General features: G+C 38.1%; 1 protein-coding gene across 11 annotated transcripts in view; it reads left to right on the top strand.

The window, feature by feature from the left end:
* Positions 1-25,444, top strand: part of TLN2 (talin 2) — a 198,478-nt gene that overhangs the window by 83,144 nt on the left and 89,890 nt on the right. For 6 of the 11 annotated variants that reach the window (XM_072933836.1, XM_072933837.1, XM_072933839.1 and 3 more), the window contains one exon: positions 14,216-14,298. The exons of 3 other annotated variants lie outside the window; for them this stretch is intronic. The gene's annotated coding sequence lies outside the window, so the exon portion shown is untranslated. Of the gene's footprint in view, positions 1-2,034; positions 2,165-12,357; positions 12,597-14,215; positions 14,299-25,444 lie in introns of those variants that run through there. 2 more of the 11 variants (XM_072933838.1, XM_072933840.1) reach the window with 2 other exon arrangements.

Genomic DNA, 25,444 nt, shown 5'->3' with positions numbered 1-25,444 from the left:
CCTGTGGGAGCACATCAGGAGCGTAAATGACCTTCAGTGGTGGGACAGCAAGCTCTGCATTTGATTGGATTTTTCTGCATTGCAGATGCTCTCAGATTCTTTGGTTGCAAGCTAATATTCCAAAAATGGACTTGGCTGTCAGGTCTTTTTCTACATAGTTCTAGTCAAGTTATGGATGTTTATAAGAAATTGTGGTCAGACATGAGAAATGATGTCAGCTCTGGGAGGCAGCAAACAGAAAGGGAATGGGATGCCAACTTCCTCTTATGACAGGTGTCAGTTGGTTTTGGTCTTCTACTCAATAAATAAATAATTTTGGTTAAAGCTATTGGTAGTCAAGGCTGTTTATCAGGTAGGCTAGAAATGATGAAGATAAACAATTAAATGTTGCTAAGAGCATTTTAAAACTTAGATTTCCCTGACTGAGGACAACTACAACTAGTCAACAGGTTTCAGATTGGAAGATCTCCCCGTATGGAGAGCCTGATGTAAACTGGTTGCCTCTTTTGCTTACTGGTTGTTCATGTTGTTTGAAGGGACTGTGTTTTGTCTTTGAGGATGCTAGGAAAGAATCAGTGGGTTTTGGTTCATTGACTGTAAACTCCTCCACTTTTCTCTTTCCAGAAACTGTGCATGCAAATGAGGTGGTATTTCATGGCCTAGATTTTAGTGTTTGCCTGCCTCTTCATCATGCTCACAACTCTATGAGAAACTACAGGATTAGGATCCGTTTTGCTTTTCCTTCCCCTTGTCTAGGCTGTCATTTAGCATGCCCAAAGTGCTCTCTTGGATAGCAGTGCTTGCTAAAAAATGTACATATTCAGCTTTCTCTTGGTTCATTTTGTAAATTCATTTTCTGTAAGCTCATCTTAGACTGGATCAAGCAAGGCAGTGGGCAGCCTTGTATGAAACAAACCATGCCGGAGTCGGAAGTGATTAAACCGTGGCTTTAAACAGCATAGCTGTCAAATTACCTGAAATTATCTAAAAATGTTCTAACAAAGCATGCATATCATATTAAAAGGTACAAAAGGTATTAATCTTGACTAGAGCACGCCAGTGGGTTTTTTTTCCCCATCTCTAAATAAAAACATTAGCAGAAACATTTGCAGTTAAGTAGAAAATGTAGCTGTCAGTGTAGGGCTTTGTTGTATGGTTGGGGTGGGGTTCTGATGCCCCTTTTTTGCACCTTGTGGGCCAAGCTAAATCAGCTGATTTACTGGTTAACTCTCTGAGCATGCATGTGATCTGCCACACCTGGCATTGTGCATCCAGAATTAAGCTCCTAAGTGAAGAACACTGTACATGCTGATCGAAAATAGCCGATTTTTTCAGAACTATTTCTGTAAGAAATAATTAACTTTTGCCACAGTTTGATTTAAGAAAAAATGTCCCCTCTCGAACTAAGAGCAAAACAGCCCTTGCAAGCAGTTTTCCAACAGAGTCAAGTCAGTCTTTATTCTAATCTAACACTAGACATTCCTTAGAAATAAAATTAAGAGCAATACTAGGATGTCTAGCTGTCTAGAAAAAGAATTCAAATTTCCAGTTATGTTTAGCAGGCATCAGGTAGCACAGTAACCAATTGTCTTGGAATGACTATTTCTGTTTTCAAAATTTACTTCTGTTTGGAAAGTTGGCTACTTGTTGATGAACATTCTGATACAAGAATGTCAGGAAATCTTAGTTACAGCAAAGATAGACAAAACAACTATTCTGAGTATCAATCAAATTCACAGCTTGTGTGGGAAGGCAAATTCCTTGGGAGACCAAATCACCCTGAACTTTTCTGGAAACTGTCTCATTACTGGAAGTTTCTTTTTGTATGAATATTTAATTTGGAGCAGGGACTTTGAAAATTTAGAATTTGTAGTTCATAACAACAGAAACATGGATTTTTTTCCTCTGGGCTAAATTCAAGTATTGTTAAATCCTATCACCCCACTGCAGTGTATTGGAATAAGGTCACAACTGGAATTTGACCATGTGGCTGAAACGTGCTTTGCTTGTTGACAATGTCTTCTCATTCTCCAGCTCATATTGCTGTGCACAATGCCTTCTGTGAAATAAAGCCCTGGAATTACAGTGGAAGTTTGTTCTGGATGACTGGATTAAAGCAGGGCTTTTGCCACATATGAAGATACGGAGGTACAAAGTAACTTCAGTAAGTTTTTACTGGTGTCACTTTTAGCATTCAGCTGTGTTGTGCAGTAGGGAGAATTGTGTGGTTGCACATATGGTATCTTCTTCAAAAGGTAATTTAGGGCCTTGGCACCTCTGCTGTAATTGTCACTTTTAAAGGCTGACAGCTTACTCTAGTCCTCAGAGGGGTGACTGCCTTCATAAAAACAGTGAAAATGGACCACATGACAGAAACAACTGCTTGTTTTTTGGACCAGTGGGAAAGCTGGGAGTGCTTCTAAATCCCCTGTGGAGAATGAGAGATGCCTTGGAACGTGTCCTAGATCTTGGTTGTTTCAAAGGAGTGCCTGGTAGGGGGAACTGGAAAGCTATTGTGGAGCAGTTGCTGCTGGAAATGGAAGTTAAAGGGAAAAAACCTCCTTTGCAACTTGAAGATGAAAACTTCAGGGAAACTGGACTTCAAGTAGAGAGCACAGAAGTTTCTGGGAGAATTCTGAACCACCCCATGACCTCGAAGAAAGCTACTGTGTTTTTGTGAGGGTGTATTTGACTCTCTTGTGATGAAAACCCCTGAAGTTGCTGAGGTCCTGGTTGTTTTTACACTGGTCCTCTTTGCAGCTACTTCCATCTCTGAAATTCTTAACAATACCTTTTATTGTCTTAGTATTGCAACCATGGGGCAGGTGAGCATGGCTAGGTGTCCCTTTCTTCCCCAAAGCCTGATTTCTTTGAAGGTTTTGTGCAGCCTGTGCAACCTGTCAGTTCAACTGAAGCACTGATGTCAAGGCAGAAGGTTCTGCAGATGCAGCTATTAATTTATGCTTTTACTATTATCTTGATTTTGTTGTAAATTTTGATTTTGTTGTTTTAAAAATCTACTCTGTGATAGTTGTACAGCACCCTTATACACATTTCCTTTGTACAGAGGCATTTCCCCTCAACTCTTTTGTTTCATGTATCAGTATTACTTATCAGATTACTTTTTTTGTCTTACCATTTTTTGAATGTTCTCTCTGCTGCCTGTGTTCAAACAGGTTAGGATTGTTGACATTATACATACCCATATGTCTAAGGAAAATCATGGAAGAAAGAAATAAAGAAAACTTCACTTCTGCTTTTTGCCCTTTTTCTTTTCCACCTGCCTTCCCTGTGACAAGAAGTTTAATATTATAATTTCATTGAAGTAATTCTGTCACTTCAGGCATATATGTTCTTGGGATGGAAGGCATAAAAGCTCAGAGACATAGACTGTCCATCATAAGGCTTTGTACTACCCCAACCATATGGTTGTTGTGAAAAATTCTTTTTTGTCACCTGAATGTTTTTAAGCCTTTGTTTCTGGGTCCATGCAATCTGAGGCTAATACTCTCCACAGATTTCTGCACAGCTGCAAAGATATAAGGAGGTAGAAACAGTGCCAGAATAGATGAGCTTTTCTCAAATGCACTAAGTTCTAGACAGTTGTGGGGATTTCTTCAGATTTAAGTTACCAATCCTTGGTCTTTTCCCTGAGGGGGAAGCTCTTTCCTCCAGCAATTCAGAAATATTTTAGAAGAATTGGATATTGTGGAATTGTGTATTTTACATTGCTAAAACTTTGCTCCTCTGCCTATTGTGTGTGTTTCTTGAAGCGACACTAATGTCTTGCAGCATTTAGTCTTCGTTTGATCCTACAGTGGTGCTTCTAAATACAAGGCTTGATCTGTCATTTTCCATGCTCTGACTGATGTGTCTCCTGTCACTTCCTAACCAAGAGAAAAGTTTCCTCTGTAAATATTTGCCAGTTGCCGTTCAGGGCAACATTCCAAGTGGCAAACATGTCAACCAGAAGTATGTTTCTTCCCACATGCTTCTCCCCATGCTAGTCCAAAAAGAGCATTTGGCTTGGACATTCTTGGCAGAATTGCTTCCAAAAGCTTGTTGTCCATCTGCTTGTACAGCTAAGTGCTGTCCAAGGAGCCAGTAACACATAGTTGTCGAAGACTTGGGTGTTAATCATTCATGAGAGCAGCTGGAGTGAAAGGAAATCCAGAACACAGCTCTTAGTTGGGCTGCTCTGATTTTTCAGACAAATCAGAAGCTTTGCTTCCAGAGCTCACTGTGACAGAAGTGGAATCTATCACTTAAAGCATAATGAGGAGTACTTGAAAGTTGTTATAATAAAACCCATTTAATATCTAAACCACAGATTTAGAAACAGAGCAGTAAAAATGCAAATTGAATTCAGGTATTGCCACTTGGCCTGTTGACCTATTAAATGTTACCTACCAAAGTACAGTTGCATTATTTCACCAGGTTTCATGGACATGCTCACTTGCTCTGTTCATCCAAAATGCCTTATGTATAATGTCATGCTAATCATTTACTTCATGTTGGTTCATACATTCCTGTGATCTGTGACCAAAATGAGTGCTACTGAGCAGGTATTTTAGTTGTTGCATTCAACAGTCACTTGCATTCTTGGTAGACTATTTTATTTTAATTTTAAGATCTGTGCATTTTCACAGCAAAAGCCCTCTGGGCAGAAGTTTCAGACTTTTTTGCATCTCTGATTAGTGCCTGTTCTCTGATTGCTGGGTTCAGAAATCTGTAGCAGAGATGTTGCATTGCTGAACCTCCAGATCTGAATGTTACACATCAGCTTCATTTGTCATGAACTGGAGTCTGCCTGGATTGGCTCCTGCTCTGCTCATGTGACATAATTCGCGTGTCTGCAACACTGAGGTCAGTTGTCACCTATGTGCTAACTTGATCCAATAAAACCATTAAATGCAGAACTGGACATAGGTCATGATTATCAAATTTTGCTTTTAGTGCGAATTCTGAATGTAGTGTTTTGGCTTTTTGGCAGAGAATGGGATAAAGGTTAGGGAGTGTTGTATGCAGTAACTGAAGGTCCCAAAAGTGTTTCAAGTAGCCTGCACTATAAGTTTTGGGTTGCATTCATCTTCCTTGTTAAATCTATTTTTTTTGCCAAAACGTTGAATATGGGCTTTGTATGCTTGGAGAATTAATACACAGGAAGCATGTCTTTTCTGAAGTGAGACTTTGGGATGAAAACCAGAGAGATTTTAGCAGAGCTGTTAAGATGACTCAGCTGAGTTATAACAGTAATTTCTCCTTTCAAAATCTGGAAGCAATAAATGCTTCAGATGTGCTTTTTGAATGCAGTGGAATCAGTCCCTTGGGCAGACGTTGTATGAAAAAACTTTTGGAATTGACTTTGGATATCAACTGTATGTTACTGTGAAAATACTGAAATGCAATATGCTGACTGGGGCTTGGAATGCAGTGTTTTACCTCTTCCTTTCTAAAGCCTTCATTCTGTGCACACTGATGTTATAGTGTTTCAAAAAGACCAGATAGGAAAATTGCTTGATTTAGTTGGTTTTTTTGGCTTCAACTCCAGGACAATGAATGGAAAATCAGTGAAAATACATCTTTCTGGGATCTCTGTTATTCAAAATATTAGAAGTCAGTTCATTCTTCCATACAAACAGTTTGATATGTTGCTGACATGTTAAGAGTGCCAGGTAGTTCTGTTCTAACTTTTTTGCATTTGGTGGTTTTGTTTTAGGGTGAGAGTTTTGGTTGAGATTTTTTGTTTTGTTTTTTTTTTTTTATTTTTTTAGCCCTGTTTAGAAATCCTGCAGCTGTACAGGGCAACCATGCTAAGCCCACTTCTCAGTGGCAGGTAAAGGGCATTGTCTCCATCTGCAGCTGCAGTGTTGCAGGTCTACAGTCACCATAAACAACTGAAGCCAGCTCTGAGTGACTGAGATTGTTGAGTATTTGAAGGTTTGGTTTTTTTTTTTTAGTTTTTTTTTTTTTTTGTTTTTTGTTTTTTTGCAGTATTAAGTAGCTTAGTTGACGTGAAGGCAAACAATGCTTTCTCTTTAGCAAATTGCCTCGGGGTTACCTGATTTAAATTTCTTCACAGCAAGATTATGGGAGTCTGAGCTGGTGTGTGGAGGAAGCTACAGGAGGTAACTTCAAGGTGAGCCACAGTGAGACAGGAGATCTGAAATGGAAGCAGCTCCCGTGTGGGGGTGATTGCAAAGGACATTGCTTGGGATTTGACAATCTGTGTACACATCTGGAGGTCTGACTTGGTTCAAGACCGTATCAGTGCAGAAGTGTGATGGAGATTTGCTTGCTTTTTACCCTATTGAATAAATTTTAAATATTTATATAAAAACTCCTTGATCTAGGACCACCACATATCTGGAAGTAGGGGAAACAACTTGTAAAGGATTATTTTGTGTTCTCCAATGTAACTCAGGTACTGTCTCATTCCAGAAATACGTTCTTGGAAAGCTTATTGTGTCAAGAGAAGGCCTCTCTCCTCCATTTACTGGAAGAGGGGAGTGAGAAGGAGGTTGAGCTTGTCATATTTTCAATTTAAATTGAGTATTAACTGTATGCATTTCTTAGGTATGTGTTTTCCAGAATTGCCTCTTCTTCTTCCCCCACTTAAATAGCCCTTCCTGACAGTGTTCTCCCCTAGGACGCAGTAAGTGCTGTTGATCCTGTCTGTGAACACTGCAAAGCATCATTTTTGTTCTTTAGGGGACTTGAAGGGAAGTAATTAAAATGACAGGAAGTGCTTGGGACTGAAAGATTTATGTCTGTGGAAAGATCTTATGAAATTCAAAGCATATTTGAATCGGAAAGAATTGATTTGGCAGCTGCATAGTTAAAGAACTTCTGCTTCTTTCTGAAATGTTAACTTAATGTCCTTCAAGGCAAATCAGGCAGAAAGGGAACTGCTTTATGCATTTTTGGTATAGTGAACAGCAGCAATGTGTGCAGTCTGTAAACATACTAAATTCTCCGTTGCTGAGGAACACTAATAAGTAGTAGTGATTAAAGCTGCCTTTTAAATTCCCCTTTCCACAGTCACATCAAAAGACCAGTACCTCCTTCAAGAAGTAAATGCAGGAGGCAGACACTCAGCTTCTTCATCTGTTTGATGTGTCTTCACTCACTTGCATAAATGGCTGTTATTTGGAGGAGGAAGTGTATTGAAAGTAGTTTAGAAATGATGGTTAATGTTGAAGTTTTGTATAGGAAGCTTGATACCAAGTCATGGTACTGGGAGAACATGAGCTCCAAGCATACAAGAAAATAAACAAGTTGTGCCTTGGCCTTTACTTACCCCCAGAAAGGTTTATTTGGTGTTCTCCGTGTTTCCTAGTGTTCTGAAGTTGTGTCTTTTCCTATGTGCTGATGCGGTTTTCACCTTGGGGCATGTGTATGCAATAGACTTCCTCTTGTTGGAAGCTTCTTGCCTTGACCATGTTGAAAGTGCAGAGTGTGCTGATATGATGGAGTGTGGGGGACACCTAGCTAAGGTCATCATGAGCTCTGTAAGAAGGCCATGTGTGCTTCCATGTCTAAAGTAACAACATATATGTACATGTGTGTATGTATTTAGAGTTGGGCCAGAATCACTTTGCCCCCACACCTCAGTGAAGTAGCATTTTGTTTGGTAACCAGGTTTCATTCTCAGGAGGCTTAGGACTGGTGCTGTCTCTTTGTTTGTTTGGAAATTCTCTGTAATGCAGACTGGCCTGGCCCATCAAAGGTTTGTTGGTATGCTAACAGAAAGGAATTTACATTTGTTTTGTATCATTCTAGTTTGAGTTCAAAATACTTCCTCAGTCTGTATATCATAAATTTATGTGCTAACATAGACTTTGGATATTTAGTGTATTTGTGATTAAGTGTGTTTTCTTGCGGGATAGTTAACCTGTTGCCTAAATTAACAACATGGTGTGAAGATATGGAAATTTTACAAACCACTGCTCTTTAAAAGGAAGCTCTTCAGTCTACTGAGGTAATGAGGATAGTATGAAAATGGAAGATCCAAAGTTTCTATCTGTTGAAGCTGGGTTGCCAACACTTTGGATCTGGACTCTGTACTATTACTATACCGACCCTTTGGATGCAAACACAGAGCAGCCCAGCTTTCAAGGAGTATGTTTGGAAAGTTTGCAAACTTGCTGTTAGTCACGCCAAAGAAGTAAACTGTATGTTTTGTCTGCTTCAGTGTGAGTGGGCCATAGTTCTGTTGTGAACAGATTTAGCTGGCAAACTTTGTTAACTGCAGACAGCTTAAGTATTACACCACTGGAATGGCAGGTGCCTTGTCTTGGTAACACGCTCTGAAGAAACTGTACCAACAGCAAAAACCTGGTGCTATTTTGTTGTGGGATTGGTTATTTTTCTTCTCTCTCTCTCTCACCTGCCCACTGGAAGATTACTTTATTATTTTATTGTCTCTTCAGCTCATGCACCAACCCTGGACATGAAATCTCAACTTCTAACAGCCATATTGCTAATGACTTTATTTGCAGATATTTAAGGAGAAGTGGATGATGAATTGCATGTCATCATTCAAAGTGGAAGTGTTCACATTGCAGACAATCTCATTAGGGATTGGGAACACGGCCTGTAATATCCTGGATTGATATGCCTTTTGGGATCAGTAGTTTAAAGGGAAATGTGAACCCACTGTAGAATATTCAGGAGAAAGGTTTGCAGCCTTAGTGATTCATGACTTAAAAACAAAGGAAGAGTGAAGGTTCCCATATTGTTGGGTTTTTTTTGGTAGTTGCTTATGACAGCTGAATTCACACTTTTTCATAAAGGTCATGCAAAATTTACTATTTTTTATTTATGTTTCCATTGGAAGTCAGAAACTCAGCAGGTGCCACTGAACCAGTGAATCTTTGCATTAGACTGTTGAATAACTGATTCTGTAATGTTTAGTGCCATAAATGGATGAGAAGTCTGTTTAATTTTGACCTGAGTGCAAGTACATATTTGGATATTCAGAGTGTACAGCACCACAGCATGGGAAGAAAATAGTCCCTGTGCTGAGGGATTTCTGATATGTGGGATTGTGTTCACTGCTCGGATCCTGGTGTCCTGCAACTGTTCTAAGGCAAACTACACTGGCTGTTCTTGTGAAAGCTAGGCTTAGCATCTTCTTTACATTTGTTAAACTGCTTGCAGACTGTCTTTTTTGAAATAAACGATAACATTAACATAGATTCCAAATTGTAAAAGGTCAGAAACTACAGGTAGTGTGAATGGTACCTTGGTGAGCAAAGTGCCATGCACTCATTTTTGAGAACCTGTTGTTTTGCATCTTTACCTGTCATTTTAAATTACTATGCATTGTATTATGCAGTTGTAAATTACGTGTTTAGCTCTGCTTTTAAAAGACTATATTCTAAGCTCAAATCTATAGCCAGAGATTTTGGAATAAATGAAGAAGCACTGATGATGGCTGTAGTAGTTAACTCCTTGCAAATATTACATAATAGTGGTTGATACTTGTCATTGTGTGGCCACTCCTGTGGTGGTGTTGGGATGTGAGGGTCACCACGACAGGAGGGTGGGTGGGTTTGCCATGTGGCACCTCCCTGTGCCCTGAGGAGGGCACAAGGCCTGGCTGCCTTACACTTCACATCATTCCTGTGCAGTCAGGTCAGACTTACTGCCTCTCATCAGAGGAGAGGCTTTGCCTTTTGTGCCAACAAGACAACTGCTCTGGGCAAACATGTTTTAAAGAACTTACCAAGGGTGACTGAATGTGAATATTTGCTGTAGCTTTTTCTGTAGTAGTAACCATAATAAAAATCATAGTAATACAGAGACTGAAAGTTACAATTTAACTTTAATCATAATAGGAGTACAACTTTCTTTAAACAAGGTTGTCTTTCACCTAGAATACAAAATTGGAACTTTTTTTTTTAATTTGCCTAGATGGGAAAGTGGAGTTCAAAATAAAGTCTGAATAATAACTGCTCCTTTATGAAAAACTATTGATTGGTCTTGAAGAGCCCTGAACCGAAGGCAAGTAATATTTGCTTGACAAAAAGTTCCTGTTCATGAAAACAGATGAACATTAATCACAGCATAATATAAGAGATGAATTTTACATAATTTTGAAAATTAATCGGAGTATAGTTGACTTTAGTGATCACAACAGATGCTTTTCTCCTGCTATATACAAACATGAAGCCTTGAGAAGAAATTAATGCCGTACTTTGCTCTTGTGTTGCAGAATTTACTTGTTCTACCTTATCAGACTTCCTCAAAACTATTATCCCAGATGTGCAGATTGTTGTAAGGCTTGATAGCTGAAAAACAGTTAAGATCTCATAAGAGTAAAGCAATAATAGGTCCTGAGGGGCTGAAAGTTGAGTTTTGGCAGACCAGTGCAGGGATAAGCTACCACCATCTGTCATGTTCACAGAAGGTCTGGCTTGAGCCACCAATTTCAAAACTTCGCCATTTTTAAGGAATAACATTTTGCTTCAAGTAGGGAAGAGTTGCATTTGACAGTGCAGTTTCACATGGGACATAGTCAAATTTGCCTAAATGCTGAAAACCTCCTACTAGGTGAATTGTGATCATTTATGAAGTAGTTTTGAAGCAAGTAAATGAGACAAGTAAGAAGGAACAAGAGTTTAAAAAAGTCACACACTACAGGGTGTCTGAATTAGTACCAGCTTGAAACAGTCATTCAATATGTTTATTATGTGCAAGGAACATAGTTTGGAACTTGATCATAGAGCTAAACTCCCCAATGTTCCAGATATCCTAAACTAAACTTGCCAGTGTCCCAAAGTAGCTATTCCCCTGTCTATAGCTTTAAAATATTAAGCTATGAGCAGATTAATTTTGCAGAGATGCTACAGTAAAGGGGTGGCAAATGCCAACAGGATTACAACATACCCTGTGTAATGGACCATAGATTTGGATTTGGTTGTGGTGAAAAAAACCCCAAACCCACACAATCAAAGAAGCACAAACAAAAAGAGCAGCCCACAAAATACAGCATAGGAAAAAAACACATCATAAACCCCAAGGAACTACGTGGGCAGAAAGATCTTCCACATTCAGAAGATGTAGTATGAGATGATGCTGGAATTTATGTTTGATCTCCGTGAGCCGGAAATCCAAATACTACTGAATTAAACTGTTAACACCAAGAATTTAGAAAATACCTAGGAAATATCTATAAAGACAAAACTGTAATTTACTTCTAGTTCATAGTATAGGAATCTGCAGTAGAATTGAGAAAGTACATTCTGCTTCAGTGCTTTTCTTTATTCAGATTTTTTGTTCAGTAAATAACTTCACTAGCATTTGAACCAAAAGCATTTCATAGAAATGTTGCTGCAGCTAAGGAAAGAGAAGGGGAGGGGGGAGCCAAGGTGCTACTGCTAAGAAATAATCCAAATATTCAGAAAGCCCTGTGTAAACTTCTGGAATTAGATGCTTTATGCACTCATTGCTCCCACCCTCCAATAGATTGTAAATAAATCCTGAGTTCAGGGCAGCTGCTTTGCTGACTGGGCTTCTAGGCAGTCTAGCTCCATCTCTGACTACATTCCAGGAAGTGAGGACAATAGAATAAAAAACCAGTGATTAATATTTTTTTTAGGGTCTCTTTATCTCCCAGTTGATAAGTAAAAAAATATATGGCTGCTTCAGCAGTAATTAACCCACGTGAAAAATAAATGTTGTTGCTACAGTCATGTTTGTTCCAGCTAGTCTTACAATGTATCATAGTACAAGCAACTTTTATTTTCCTCAGACTCCACAAGACATATCCATATTTCTACTCCTAAGTATTTTGATGACTTAAAATCTACTATTTAAAATTAAGTTGTCATTTTGAAGCACGGTATTCTATTCTTTGAGTTCTTCCGGTAGTACCTGCAAATGAATTGTGTTGTTTCATCCCTTGATGTAAAATGCTAATGCAGCACTTGCCTTACCTTTTTAGTCTCATTAACACTTAAGTAAGTAGTTAGACCCTCCTGATAAACTACAGAAAAATGAATTTCTAGTTACTCATGTTTGGTGTACAGCTTGAAAAAAACAAATGATTGAGGGTTCTTTGTGTTTGCTTGATTTTTTTTTTTTTTTTTAATTTTAAGCAATTATTCTGTTTTGGAACTGCATTTGAAAAGGGCAGATTTCAAAGCAGTTTCATAACTATTTAAATAATGATGATGGTAACAACATGTATGAATTGGAACATTTGTCTGGGGGCCTTTGTGCGGTGTAACTAGAAAGAAGCAATATTGGGATGGTCACTTAATTCTCTGCTGCATCTGGTTCTGCTCTTTCCTAGGTGTGGTATGTTCTACAGGCATTCAGTTTTTGATAAAAGTCCAGGAAGTGTCAGCCTTTGTTGGTGGTGGTTCGAAGTAGAGGTGAAGATGCTTCAGCTGGTGCTTTGTGCTTACAGAACATGGGGACTTGAAAGGGCTTCTGGTGTCTTTGTTAACAAAGAGTGAGAATGAAGACAGGTGGCAGTTGCAAGTGACTGAACTACTTCACAACTGCACTTGATAACAATTTTAGAATTTTAAAATATATGCAAGTATGGAGAAGGACGTAGTGATGTCCAGGAAGCAGGGTGGCTGGTGAGTTTATGGGCTGTACTGAACAGGAATTTGGCATGTTACTGTAATGCAGGTACTTGTCTTGCAGATCAATCCGTAATGCACTGGTAGCGGCCACCTTGGGGAATGCCTCGGGTGCTCTGTGAGCTGAACTTGCTTTTATCCTGACCTTCTATTTGAGTGGGAAGCCCATGAGGTGTAGGCTGCTGGCATACCTTTAATTAGATGTAATTGTACATTATTTGCTCATTACTGGAAACTTGGCAGGCATTGAAGTTGGATGAGTGTGATCAAGGATCTATATTTCCAAGTAGCAAACTACTGCATTGCCTATTTTAATGCACATGCAGGTGATCAATTGGGTGCTGAAATAATTGTTGTATGTATACTGCATTTACTCTGGCCTGCATTAAATCTGTTAACCTGTAGTTAATAGTTGTGTTGACATAGAGTCGATGTTGCTTAAAAGTCCACTGAAAGCAAAAAACCACTTTTCTAACCAACCAAGAGAAGAAAAACATTAGATGATGGATTTCCTCTATCAGAAATGTTTTTGCCAGCTTTGTTTGGTTAAAATTTGCAAGAATTTTTTTGTTGCTCTGGGCTTTTCTCAGCTGAAAGGCATTCTTTGCTATGTAGCTATATGAAAGCATAACTTTTTTCTTTATCATCCTGGTCTTTCTAAATTGATGCATAAACTGGTTTCAAATTTTGATAGCTGCTGTGGATCAGAACTGTATTTGAATTTTTAGGTTGTCCAGGAGATACAAAAATGGGATGAGAGCCTTCCATAACTGCACACATGGAACACAAGCCTTTGCTAGCAGCCAGACTTAGGCCTGGATAATGCTGTGCCTGGAGATATTTGGAGATGCTGGGAGAGAAGCTGGTTTTTATTTCAGAGCACTGTGGGGACCCAAAATTGCTAAATGGCTTGTGTGCAAACTGATTTGCCCATCCTCATGATTATTAAACCAGTATGATATATTAGCTTTTGTTTAGAGTAAAAACTGACTAATGATCCTAAGAAACCTGGCGGGGGGGGGGGGGGGGGGGAGGAGGGGGGAGAAAGAAAGTGAAGTCTAATAAAGAAAGCCTGAAAATACTCAAACAAGAAAACCCACCTCCTCAAAACAGCCAAAGCCTTTGAAACAGACTTTGTCATCTTTTTTAAGCAAAACAAAACTCTTTTTACCTTGTTTTTGCAACCCTACTGCCCAGAGAGGCCTGAATTGTGGTGCTTTAGGCTGTTATTCCACACAGGGACAGTAAACCATGGAAAAACAATTAATGCAAAATAAACAGTTTTGAGAGGTCAGTGTGATAGTTTATGTTAACAGCCAGACTTGTGCTACAAGTGTTTTCATAATTGACTAGGCAGTTTCAAAGCGTTTACCTGTAAAAACTCATTAATTCATTTATTATGAGCTCTTATGTGTGAGTAATTTAGAAGGACTGAAATTTATTTTCTTGAGGACAAAGACATTTTGGCAATGCAAATTCTGACTCCTGAAGGGAAAAGGAAACTTAGAACTTCCTGAGTTGTTTTCTTTCCAGTGTGTTGACAGCAAAGATACTTGAAAAGCAGAAATTGTTGAATTGGGGATAAGAAAGTAATTTGTTTGTATTTTGTGTTACAGACTTGGTTGCTGGAAGCCTTCCATGTGATCAAACAGTACTTTCAAACAAACCTATTATCTGTTAAATGAAGTTTAATTTTGAGGTAAGGTCCTGCTTAATTTTCTTTGTTATGCATATAATTACATAAAACCTAAAGTAATTTAAAAGCTTGTGCATATTACTATAAAATTTTCTTTAGAGAGTACGTGAAAGATACACTTCTGTGGCTGTGTTTATGAAGAGAGAAACTGAGTTGAAATATAAATGTGATCTATGAATATTGAAGTGCCAAGTAAATATTGTAATTAACAGCCTGGAGATTAACCTGGCATGACAAACATTGACTATTTTGAAACAGTTGCCAGGGAGACTGGAGAGTATGATCATGTAATAAGTGATTTCTGTAAGCCTTAGGAAAAAGAGCCATGCCTTTCATTGGTATGAAACAAATAGCTGATGACTTAACTCTTTCATCTGAATATGTGTAAGAGGTGGCAAAAAGAACAAGGAAAAATTATTTCTAGAATAACTTTACAGATACATTACCATTTCTGTACTGTAATGCTCTCAGAAGAGAATGTCACTAAATGGTAGAATTGGCTTTAGGCAAGATGTTGATAAATCTCACCCCATGTTCTTAATCTGTTGGAGTTACTTTGACCTTGTCCACATTACTGTTCTAAATGTGTCTCTGGCTTTGACTGCTCGTCTGGAAATGGAGCTTGAAATACTGAAAGGTCGCTAATGGAATTTTGTCCTGCAATTCTCCATGTTTGAAAAATGTCTTCAGTGAACTTTCAAGGCAGCCTATAATTAAAGCAACATGTCAGTTTGTATCAAATATGTCTAAGGACAAGATTAAATGAAGGTGTTTTAGGTACATATTGAAATGGGCTTTGCTAAGAAAAATAACAAAATACGTGAATTTAACTTCAAGCATTTTAAGTCTGCCAAGCTGACTTTGAGCTTATTGGTAAGATGTACTCTTGGTGAGCACATTTGGTGTAGGAGAGGTTTGACTTCACATTGGCACACAGTTGGCAGTGTGCTAGACTAAGTATAATCTAATTGACATGTCAAGTTTGCACACACTGTTACCCTCTGTTAAAAGTTCAGCTATGTGTCACGATTTCTTTGTTCCTCTGTTCTGCTGTAGAAGCAGTGGATGTTTTGGGGTTCAGACCTAGGTTTTTCTCAAACCCTGCTCATAATGACTACACCACCTGATTTCTGTCCTTCCTTATCCAGTGGTTGTGAGCTTTTACCTTGGGGATATGGAGTGCTCTTAAAGCTGGAGCTCAGTCTGTGTTGTCCTGTTTTGTGGCTGTCACAGAGATGTTGATTTGATGGATGCAAGCACACTGTTCTTGCTGAGCTTTTCTGTTTTCATTAAGGTTGCTGATTCTGGTAGTAACTGAGCTTTCTGCAGTCGCTAGCTTTTTCCTTTCCTCAACTACTCTTTTTTTTTTTTTTTTTTTTTTCCTTTTTACCCCTCTATTAGTTGTTCAAAGCTCTTTTAACTAGCCATTCCCTGTTTCTTCTTTTGGAAGAAGTGTTCTTTCTCTGCCTGAAATTGAGGTTCAAAAAAAAAATGCTTGCAGTTAGCACTCGGCCTTTGAGATGGTGAGAAATTGTTAAGTTTTGAAACATCTTCTTTTCCTTCCCTCTCTGTTCAGGTGCTAGCATCAGAAAATGAAAGGAGCGTGCACTAAGGTCATTCAACCTTGCTGCAGTAGCATCAGCCAAAGCATTAGTGTTCTAAAAATTGTCAGCTATGACTGGTAATGCTTGTGTGGTAAACTATATGTGTGTGTGGTAAATCTCAAGTAGGCGATGGAGGTTGGAAGAGCAAGAAAAGTTCTTTTTTAATAGCTGTTTAAAGCTATTTCGGAAGGCAATTGCATGATCTGCTGTTTTTCTCTTTGGCATGGCACCATCTGAGTTGTAGACTGTGTGTAAACTGTTGTCTGTAGTTTTCCAGCATTGCCAGGGTAGGATGACAGTTCCATGTGATCGCCTTTCTAATGATGGGTGAATGTTGGATTACAATTGTTGTCCTCACTGACATGCAAGTTTTTTATTTTTACTGTTTTTCTGTAAACAGTTTTCTATCTCCATGACATGAAAATTGATAAAGAATGGTAATTTATTAAAAACTGTGTTAATCTCGTGTTGATACCAAATTGTGATAGCTTGTGAGAAAAAATTGTCTGGATAGTATTGCAGTAGATGGAATAGAGACCAGAGTGTGTAAGTGGTAGAAACGTAACTGAATTAATTATAATTTAGATCTAAGTAGTGCTTGGCTTTGGTTTCAATTCCAGACAGTTTTTGTCTGGTAAAAAGTGTGCAAAAGTAGTGAACTTACATGATGCTGCTGGAGGAAAAACACCAACCTGTTGGCCTGTATGAGTTTGCATGGGTTGTTCCTCTTATTTCTTTTGTGTACTTAGGTTTTTTAAAACTGGTTTAGTCTGACTACTGTGGGAGAATTATGGTAATAGTTCAAATTTCAAAAAACACTTCACATTCACAGGTGTATTCTTGCATACCTTAGGCAGTGTCCAGTGTCTTGGCTTCTAGCATGCTGCATTTTTGGAGTAATTCCAACGCATATAACCATGTAAAGCAAAGGTTGAAGAAATGCTATTAAGTGAGTTGTTCTGGTGGACTTGATTCATCTGATCCTGGACAGTCTGCCTCTTCATGGAACTTCCAACAAGCAATATTGAAAGATTCAGAGAGGAATTGCATAAAGTAGTTTACATGGCTCACTTGATGACTTTTCAAGATTGTTACTGCAAGTGTCTCTTTGGCCAGTCATTTCCAGTGAGTTGTCATGTACCTTTTTTGCTAAGGAACTCCGTGCTGTGATTCCTGTCTGAGACCTTTTCAGTAACATTTTGTGCAGAAAAAAAATGTTGAGTTGAGTTGAATCAGTAGGATCTTGTTCTTGTCCAATTGTTTCTGCAAGTAAACATTTATGTTCAATTTCAACACTACTGTTAACACTCTGTAAAAGTGACACCAGAAATGTATCTTCAAGTCTGAAAAGTATCTGTGGGAAGCACTCAGGGATTTTTTGCATTTGACTCCAGGCCCATAAGCATGTGTTCTGTGGTTCGTATTAGGATTCCAATAGGGAATCATTTTGCTTGCAACAAATTCTGTCAAAAGTACTGCTGCCAGTTTGATTGTTAAGTTGCTGTTGACTCTTCCAGGTTTAACCTCTGGGCTTTTTTTGTCTTAGCCCAGTTTGGGCTAAGTGTCAGCTGGGTAATTTTACTCATGTTTCTTTGTTCTGTGCTTCATTCTGTTTTGAAGAGAGGTGTCCATGATGGCAGCAGAGTTCTGATTACACAACTGGAAATGACTGGCCAAAATGTCTATTTTTGAAAAAACTACAGTAATACTTTTTGTTAGTCACAGTAAGAGGTGCCTAAGCAAAGAAATGACTCTATCAAATATTATCTGTACAGATCAGAGAATCAAATACCTTAAGTCTTAGAAACTTTAGTAATCATTTTAGAGTTGATTGTACCATAAGGTTTCATTATATGCTTTCTAACAGTCTGATTCTTAATTATGATTTTCTTTAATCCTGCATTAGGATGTATTAGCTTCTTAAATGACCATGTTTTTACATCAGAGTAAACTCTAACATTTTGTCTTTACTGCACATACTTACCATTTCTTCAGTTCTTACTGACTTTTCACAGTGGTCTATCAACAGAATATGTTTTCCTTTACCTTTTGACCAATATTTTATTATTGTAACTATAGTATGTATCTGACCTGTATAAATAGCATGTAGTAGTGGGGTTTAATGAGAGGACCAGAATCATCAGTATCTAATGCTGTTTTATATTTATATAAACTGTATTATGGAAGTTAACATTAGGTGTATGCTGAGCATATAGGATGGTGGGGGTTTGTACTCCTTTGGCAAGTTCTGGATTTATATTCTGGTGGGAAAGACAGATAGTATTCACTATTCCTTTAACTGCCTTTTTATTTAGTTTGTTTAAATCACTGTCCTGGGAAAAAATCCACTATGTAAATTAGTATTTTGTTTGACAGGGAATTTGCTAGAATTTGTATTCCTGATAAACTCATATTCTGAAGTTTTATTTATTTGTGTTATTTATTATAAATAAAAATGGTAGCTTAAGCTACCATTTGGATTTGTTTTGAAATATGTGATTTTAAAGTGCACTTCATTGTTTTGTATATGACTCTTTTTAACATAGAAGGGATTTTAGTGTAGTCTGTGTACTTGAACAGAGAAAAAATGGGTTAGCTTGCCTAAAGAGTTACCTGTAGCTTTGACTGAGACCCACTTTGCCATGCTTTCCCTAATATAAATGACATTCAGTCTCTAAGCTGTCAACCTGAATTTTCACTAAATGATTGAGCTCTTTGCCAAGCCTCCTGCTTTTCAAATGGGCCTGCAAGAAATAAGTTTTCCAAGTCAGAAATCCCTTTGCCGTCATCTTGAATTTGTGAGGATTCTAGGTGAAGAGATGAGGCTTACTGTGGAGATCATAGTTGGGTTGCCAGCCTGACTACCAGTTGTGTGAATTGCTTCACATTTTCTGGGCTTGCTTAAATAATTGAAATGCTGACTTGCTAGGCTACTATTGCATTTATTCAAATAACATTTTATAAATGTTTATTTTTTTCTGCCTCACTTCCTGTTTAAGTGATCTGTTTTAAATAATTGCATTAATTGATTTCTGGGACAAATGGATCAAAACCTACTGAGAGCAATTTCAGTACCTGTTAAGTTCTACAATTTCAGATGGAATCAATGAGAGCAGAGAACCATTCCTTACAAACCCCATCACAGGACTGGCAAAAAATTGCTGTATTTGAGCCTCACTAACTTGCTTCTGTGTAGCAAAGTTGTTTTTGAAGACTTATCAGCCACATCTAATTCTGAATGGTGATGCTGGTCAAAATTATCAATGTGAATTTACTTCAGTGATTGCAGTCACTAAGTGGATTTCATATTATTAAATAATTCAGTTTCTGGAACAAATAAGGAAGGTTGATTATAAAGCCTGTAAGAAACTCAAGCAGCCTATTAGTTGCCTTTATGTTCCCTAAGGTAGATAATCAAGTATGAGATAACTGTTGACTGCTGTTCTTCTTAAAGAAAATTAGAAAGTTCCCAGGCAGATTCAGATGATGTTCAGAAGGGTGTAAGGAAAGCAAAAGAAGACTCTGTATATGATTTACCATGGCGCTTTATCTGGGACTTTGCAATGATGTTTCTCTGTCAAATCATGTCACTTAAAAAAAAGAAGTAAAATAGAAAATATAGAGTGATAGTTAGACCACAGCAGGTGAACCCAAGAAGTCATATCCTAACTGTGTCATTCCATGATTCAAGTAAGAAACTCCAGGTGGTTTATTACATCCAACTTTGTGGTGCCTCCCAAGAATGGCAGCTGGAGCTCAGAAGGTTGAGTGGTAGCTTCAATTAATTCAATGGGGGGAAAAAAGCATTGAATTGAGCGTGTTCAAAGGTTGTAGACCTAGGCATGAAAGCTTTTAAATTGTCCTTCAAAACATTGCAGTATTTAAGTAGTTGAAAATAGTGTGAATATACAGAACTGTTCTAGCCTGGATTTAACAGCCCATTTGGTAGTTCAACCTATTACTATTCTTACTGTGATTTAGAATCTAGGTGAAATGTTTCAAATAGTCACATCTGCTGCTTTGGAAAATCAGTTTTCTATCAGCCAAACCTTTCCACTGAATAGGAACTATTTTTAATCGTCATTTATTTTTCTTATCCTATAATTTACCTAGGTACTAGAGATAGAAAATATGTTTGAAGCTGTATAAATATATATGAATATATCCCACTGTAAGCAAGTTGCAGTGCTTGAGATGGACCTAGATTAACCTTAGGAGTTGAGTTTAAACAAATAAAGCACCCCTCCAAAACCCAACAACAAATCCTTTAAAAAGAGGTAAAAATAAACCCACACCAAATAAAAATGTCTTCTATACATCAGATACCATTTTAGTAGTAGTCTGTGCATATATTTAATACTGTCCTCGAAAGGACTCTGGGGGAGGAACCTAGCCAAAGGATGTGATTCTCTTCTGGTTTCTACAGAAATTCATGTTTCTGATTTTGGTTTTCTCTTGCAGTGTTTTTGCAAAATAGGAAAAAAAGTCTGGAAGGCCTCTTCAAAGACATGTCATTGACTGCCACAGTGAAGGCTCTTGCTACTGAGGCTTGTGATTTCTCTGTTACAGCTAGCTCCAGTCAAGCTCTTTGCTTATCTTATCTAAAAGCTGTTTCAGCTCTGTCTGGGAAGGTGACATTCCTTCTGTAGTTCCTTGTAATTCATACTTCCTTTTGAAGATTTATACAAGCTAGTTAGTTTGCAAATATGCCTTTTGACTTAAAAAGCAAGCTGAAGTTCAATTGCTAATAAGCTGACTCTCCTGTAAACAACTCTTAATTAGACCCAAATATTTTGGTCTCTTACATAATTCTGCTTAAGGGAACTTCCTTGTTGGGCTCTTAGCAAAAGAGATGCTGTTGCTGGATGACTATAAAGTGTGAACTGGGAATGGTATCTATTAATGCTTACTGATAATTACAGCCTACTTTCATAGTAACCTTTCAAAGCTTGTCCTTCATCTTTGTTTTGCTGTGGGGATTTTTTTCCAAGTAGTTTATTTGTAAAATTTAGTACTGCATGTTATAGCTAAATGCAGTGAATTTTTCCTGAGATTGCTGAAGATTTTTAAGGTAAACTTGCTTATCAGAATGTGTGGTATGTGTATACAGCCATTGTGGTTGGGCAGGGATTTTCTTAGGGCAGGGGGACATGTAAGAGTTCTTGCATTTTAATTTTATGTGCATACTTGCAAACAGAATAAACAATGTTTAGTGCTGTACAGTGTAAAGTTCCTTGTATTGTAACCAATGGAAGGAAGGGTTATGCTTTTTTGGTTGCTTGTTCAAACTTCAAGAGTTCTGATCAGCCACCCCAGACAGTGTGTGGTGTCTGAGGTTGTCAAGCTACTTCTGGACTCTCCAAGTTGATACCTTTGTACTTAATGCCCATTTAGAACATCAACTTTTCCTCTATTGGTTTGCTCTTGCCTTCTCCTTTAAGCTGATTAGAGGGACAGTAATAGCTTGTTTTGTTTCCTTTCTGACCAGAAAAGATTCTAACCTTACTGACCAGACAACATCCAGTCCAGTCCAGTTTACAAGTGTGTTGTTTGTGCATGAGTGATTGTTATCCCTGAAAGCACCTCACCACACAGTTCCCAGTGGAATGGCAACAGTCAGTAATGACATCTTCACAGTGTCTTGTTCAGCAAGGAGTTGATGATGGCCTTGCTGTGACATGTGGGTATACATTTCAGGCATACAACCCACAGATGATAATTTGGTTCCTATACTGTGCTCTGGTGGAGAATCAGCTTAGTCTTCTCAGAAAGTCTGTTAATAACAGCCCCTAATAGTGGTATAAATGAGTTACAAATTGACAGCAATGGAGCACTGAAGAGAGGGCTCCTTGAAAGGTGTAGTGCCACCTCTTTTAAGATAAGATGCCAACATAGGTGCCATTGTGAGTTTAGAGTAAAATGGGTGTGGTTACTCTCTATGCCTGTGCAATCAGCTGGTCATCTGCCTACCTTGTGGTTCCATTATGTTCAGTTTTTGAAGTATGATGCTTTTTTGGAAGTAAACAAAGCTATCAGTTCAGAGTGCATTTTGCTCATGGAGGTCTTAACAGACACCAGACCACTAAACAAGTATTTCATATATACAGTAGAATTAGATGTTCAACCTCTGTGAACAACAGAAAAAGTAATCTGTCCTGTATTGCTGGTGCCCAGTGCCAACAGGTGGGAATACTGAAAAGAGTAGAGGATTTCTGTTCCATTGGATTTTGTTACAAAGTTAGTCTGGTATAAAAATACGTAGCTTTGCCTCTACTAGTATGTACACATACACAGGCTTTTAGGCTGTGACAGTCTCATGACCTAGATTTGTGTTTGTTCAAGCTTGAATGAACCAGTTAAGAAATATCTCCGGGGAGACAGACCTTTACTAAATCATGGCAGAGCTTTGCTTTTAACCATAGCACTGGCAGTGACAACTTTGCTTTAACTGGATGGGTGTGGTCTGTGTTTAGTAGTGTCTGTGGTGGCTGTTTTACATTTGCTTGGTTTTGAAATGCAGGTGGTTTTGGGCTATATGTTCCCTCAACACTCAGTGGGCAAGGATGTGAAATGCAAATTCTTTCATAGCATTGAGCTGACATTTTGCATTCTCTGTTTGCTTAGCATTGCAGTTTAGAATATACAGATAAAATTATGGCCTCATCAGCTCAGACACTGTAGATATGAGGGTAGGAATGGAATGAATTAAGCCAGGCGAGTAGGTAAATGATCAGGGAGGTCAGTGTGCACTATCTGGTCTTCCCTTCTCCCTGCATCTTTATTTTGGTGTTTTAATATATTTTATGCTTTTGGCTTGATTGGTAGTTGATTCCTGAATTGAAATTATGTGATGCAAACTTCTGTCCTTGTCAGTATTGGGAGAAACAGCTATTTGCCTTGTGTTACATGTCTCTTGAGAGGCCTTGTAAAATGCTTGTTGAGATAACTTTGCTGCCCCTTGCCTTGGTCTGTCTCTGTGTACAGCAACTGATGAGGTCAGTTCCACTTTCCCAGTCTAGCAGAGCTGGACTCTCAGGTACAATTTAGTTTCTGGGAAATCTTTTCTGTAATTTCTGTAATTGTGGTTTTATCATGTTTGTTATCTCAGCAAGGTTTTGTGGAATGGAGATCTGTTGTGTGCATGACTTGAGGCTTACATTCACAGTATTGATTCGACTTGTGAAATTTTCACTAGTGTAGAGCTGGATCTTACACTGATTTAGTACTCACTGTATAAGCCTGACAAAAAATCATGGAAGCTCTCTAATTAGGGCAAGTCTGAACTTGATCATATGTGTGCCATCCATCTCAATGCTTTTAACATTTTAACATAGATACATTCACAAACAGCAGACAGCTCATTTTTGCATACTGTTAGAGAAGGCTTTTTAAGGAGCTGGTTGGGCAAGCCATTTGCTGGTGAAGCGGAAGTGGGACAAGGAAGTTTGAGAGTAAATCCGTGCAAAAGCTGTTTGTTTACTATTGTAGCACATACAGTGTGTAGAAATTACTGTTTAGTTAGAATATATCTTTCTAGAAATTACTATTGGAACTGATGGAGGAAGAGGTGCAGTAGGATATGAATAAATTAATTTGTTACTCAGCTTTGGCAGTCCTACTACATGTTGGTTAGTTCTGTTTTGCTCCTCTTGAATGACACCAGGCGTAAAAGCAATTTTAAATTAATTTCCAGTGGAAATTAAGGGTGGGGGTGTTTTGGCATCAACTGTCTTCCTGTTAATTTGGGAACATTTCTCAAACAAATATGTTGGAGCTTTTGTTCAAATTATTAGTTTGTGACTTGCAATAGGCAATTTACAGATTTATTTAATTTCAGGTAAAATATACTTAATATTTTTAAATATATATAAGTGTTTAATCAAATAACTTTTTAAAATTTAATGTTCAAATAATTTCATTGAAAATACCTACTTTACAAGAAATGAAGAAATATTTCATTTTGTAAACATTGGTCCTTAGATTTTCTGAATTTTCAGATTTTTCTCTTCATTCTTTTAATGAAAAGAAATTATTAAAGAAAAATATTTTAACTGTTCATGGAGTATGTATCTGCTTATAAGCCCATACCTTTGTAATTTATGGAACAGCATGTAATGGAACAGCATCCCAGCTCTAGTGAGAATGTATCCTGGCAGAGAGCTTTGGGGAAGGGATACAGTAACTCAGGTGAGACTTGGAGAAGGGCTGTGCAAATGGATGGAAGTGTCTGCTCAAACTTTGTCCTTCCAAGGGACAGGGACCAAAGCCCAGGGTGCTGGAGCAGCATTTGCCTCCTGCTGCTGTGCTGGAGGGTGCTCCTGCCTGGATGTTCTGGCTAATTGTATATAATCACTCCTTAACCCAGAGGCACACATTCCTCCAGCTGAAAGTTACTTTATTAAAGAACCTTATTGCTGCCTCATTCTTGTTTTACTTTTCAGTCCTTAACAATATCTTGGGATAGTATCTTATTACTTTTCTGTATATCTTATTATACTGGATAATATGTGCTTGAAATATTGTGCTTGTTTGCTATGTTGGCAAGGTATCTCTGTGAGCCAAGGCCTGCTTATCTTAATTCAAGCGCTGGTTAGAATTTTGTTTTGTTCAGCGTTTTCCAGAGTGTGGACCCTGTGATGTTTCAGCTCAAGGCCTTGACATCCACACTCTGATACATATCTGCAGGCACTGGGTTCTCTGACTTATGCTCTGTGGCTTTTTTAAGAAGCTGCTGCTATTCCTCCCAGAGCTGTCAGATTCATAACTTATTATTCCAGTCTCCCACCTTACAAGCACAGATTAGTCACAGTTGGATTTAGACATTTCCTACTTTATTACTCACAGGGAATTAGTAGCAGGCAAATCATTCAGTGTAAAATTTTCTTAATTTCCAGGATCCTTTTAAGTTTTGGTCAGCCATTCCACAGACTGAGTGATTTTGAGTGCACAGAGAGTCCATTACTTGCAGAGAGAAATATTTAAATGTGGTGTGAATCAGTGTATAGAAGATAAAGGGAATGTGGAAGATATTTTCCCCTTGTTTTTCTCTGTGATCTCAGCCCTTTTTCTTGACCAAGTTCTTAGATCTCTTGAGAAAAAACAGCTGTCCTGTTCTGGCTGTTACCCAGGAGATGGAAACTGCCTATCCCATTTATTACTGAAAGCCAAATTGAGAGATTCAGAGCCTGGAGGAGGCAAATGAAACCTTTCTCTTGAGTTTGAGGACATACTATTGGAAGAAGCTGATAAGTCATGAGCTCTTTTCATAAGCTCTTTTTCAGATGAAGCATCCTTTGGCGTCTCTGAAACCCAGAACACTGAACTGAAGGAAACCAGACCACTGATATATTTAGGTCCTTCTTTGAGTTGAATTTGACCCTGGAAAAAAAATAGGAGTGGTGGTGGGAGGACACAGTAGCAGGTTCCCAACTTTGGAAAGTGCATTAAAGATACCAGTGATAAACAAAAAAAAAGCTGAAAACCTAAATAATGTACTTTAAAAAGAACATTCTCTAAGACATAGGACCACTGCTTGTTTTTAAATT

The sequence above is a fragment of the Taeniopygia guttata genome, chromosome 10, assembly GCF_048771995.1.
Source record: "Taeniopygia guttata chromosome 10, bTaeGut7.mat, whole genome shotgun sequence".
Taxonomy (NCBI): Eukaryota; Metazoa; Chordata; class Aves; order Passeriformes; family Estrildidae; genus Taeniopygia; species Taeniopygia guttata.
Note: the sequence above shows the minus strand (reverse complement) of the source record. Positions and strands in the feature narration are given on the sequence as shown.